This window comes from Gavialis gangeticus, unplaced genomic scaffold (assembly GCF_001723915.1).
Source record: "Gavialis gangeticus isolate Ggan-Ray unplaced genomic scaffold, GavGan_comp1, whole genome shotgun sequence".
In the NCBI taxonomy this organism is placed as follows: Eukaryota; Metazoa; Chordata; order Crocodylia; family Gavialidae; genus Gavialis; species Gavialis gangeticus.
The window spans coordinates 6,635,481-6,637,909 of record NW_017728964.1 but is presented as its reverse complement, the minus strand read 5'-3'; the positions used below and the strand labels follow the sequence as shown (position 1 = coordinate 6,637,909).

At 46.2% G+C, this 2,429-nt stretch overlaps 1 protein-coding gene across 1 annotated transcript in view; it reads left to right on the top strand.

The window, feature by feature from the left end:
• LOC109286795 (heparan sulfate glucosamine 3-O-sulfotransferase 3B1-like) overlaps positions 1-2,429 on the top strand; it is a gene marked incomplete at its 5' end in the record, with an annotated part of 47,626 nt that overhangs the window by 865 nt on the left and 44,332 nt on the right. The window lies entirely within an intron of this gene.

The following is a 2,429-nucleotide window of genomic DNA, read 5'->3' as shown; positions in this document are numbered from 1 at the left end:
GCGCGGAGCGGGGAGTAGCCGGCCCCTTCCTCCGCAGCCGAGCGCGGCCCCCGCCGGCTCCGTCCTCTCCGCCTAGCCCCCGCGCGGCCGCTCCTCGGCGTGGTCGTGGGGCTGCGGCCACACGGCGGGAGAAGCGCGCTGCGCGTGCGGGGACGCAGCTTTCGCCCCGGGAAGGCGCTGCCGGCCCCGAGAGGAGCCGCGCCCGGGGCGCTGGGCGGCCGCCGACCCGCTCTGCGCGGAAAACTGTAGGGAGAAAAGCTGAAACCGGCTTGAGGAGCGGACTGATCACCTGCAGCCTTCCTCGGCCTCGGCCCTTTCACCATCAAGTCCTGGGGCTGGGCGGTCAGTGCTGCGCGTGTGTGGACACAGTGCTAAAAAAACCGCACCGCATGGCTATACCTATTCTCGTGTGTTATCAAATGCATCCACCCCGATCCTCAGCCGGGCAGAGAAACCCCATGCTTTCCTTGGGGGTGGGGGGAATTAAAGGAAAATGTTCTCCTCCTAATCTTGCCCTGCAGCAGGTAATGTAAATCATGAGCTTCACGCTGCTCCTGAACTTGCTTGTCTGCATCTTGCGGTTGCAGTTGGTTTCTCCCTAGGAAAAACTCGAGGAGAAATCCAAAACTGGCCAGTGTTGCAACACATTCGGGCATATCATGTCCCAAATCCAAAAACAAGACTTCTTTGAGTAAGGAAGGTTTCTGCTGGAGTCTGAGCAATTCACCCCCAGAGGAGGGAAGAGGTTATCTTTCTCAGTTGCAAACTTTTTTTTCTTTCCCTGAGAGGGCACAAAAATAAAATAGGTGAAGCTAAGTACAGCAAAAACAGCAACTCTTTAAACACATACACGTATGTGTGTGTATATATAATTAATTTTTTTTTATACCAGCTATAAATATTTTTGGGGGGGAAAAAACCCAAATTTTGTTCTAATTCACATTTTAAGAGTTTCTTGCAGACTCTTGAAATGTTGGGACCTGTTGGGTCCCAGTCCCCACCTCCTCCCTCCCCCACCCCCCAAAAAAAGTAACAAAATAAGGCATGAGAACCAAAGCCCAGTTACTCTTGGGAGCAGGCTGCTTTATTGATAGCCTTTGAAGATGGGGTGCAGAAGTCATAACTCTTTAAATGCTGTTTTGTCCTTATTAAGATTTGCTGGATTCACCTTCTCTTATTTGGTTTAGTTCCCTGCCGGCTGTTTTTCCTGGCCGTGGGGAGAAGTTGGGAATCAAGGGAAGAAAACTTTTCTTTTTAGGGTGTTGGAGCCACCAAACTCAAATCGGGGCCATGTCAAGGTTTTTGTTTTATTGCTTGTTTAGCAGGGTAATGCCAACTTCATTAGCAGAGGTTGAGGAGAGACTGATCTTGTCGCGGTTATTAGCTTCAAGGAAGATGCATGAAGAGGAGTCAAGACACTAGATTTTTAAAAAATTTTTTTTTTTTTTTAAAACAACCTCCCCAAAAACTACAGCACAACTAATTAGCAGAGCTGTCAGGGTGATGAGAAACATTTAACTTCTGCACTAATCTCTGGTGAAAGAGCAGTGTTAGGATCCTGCTGCAGCCCAGGAAAGATAATTGGGTGGAAAAATGTGAATTTTTTATTAAAATGCTGCTTCCCTTCCTCCCCTCCCCACTCGCAGCAAGGCAGTCTGTATCCCAGCACCTCCTGATAAGTGGTGAAAAGCCATCCACCCAGTCCATTCCAACTAGAAGCAGAGAAGCTTAAAGTTTAACTTAAGCAAAGGAAACTTTTAGTGGGCTGGCATGCAGGACCTGCATCTCAGCTAGGCGCTGTGATTTTTTTTTTTTTTTCTCTGAAAAATAGAACCCATTTGGGCTTTCTAGAAAGTTGGGCAGTGTTGGGTTTTTTGGGGGGGTTAGCTTTTCTTTTGTCTTTGTTTAGAAGTGTACCACTAATGAAGAATCTTGTTACTGCCTTTTAATTGGAAACCTTAAATTATCCAGGGATTATTAGTATGAATGCAGTAACCTAAGCACATAAATAATGCCTAGTATTTAAACGTCTCATAAACAATGCTGTGTGCAGAACATTCTTAAGATGGAAGCGTGGGCGGAAGAGACATTTATTACCATGTTTCAAGGTTTAAACTGTACTCTGCCATGTGACACATGTTATCTGTTTGGGGTATTCAGAAGTTATTGCCCGATTTGTATAATGTACACTTGACAGGCTGGAACGTTGTAAGTCATCTTTTCTGGTGAACTGCCCTGCTCAAAACCGTTAAGTAGGTAATGATTTTGTAGATTGATAATTAGAGGCGCCATAGTAGCAAAGCAGTTGAAATCTGCAGTAACCATTAGAATATGATAGTAGTTCCACTTGGCCTGACAAGATACCATTAACTTTTAAACAAAAAGAGACTTGTGGGTGCTAGTTCTGTTAGTAGTTTGCGTTATTTCCA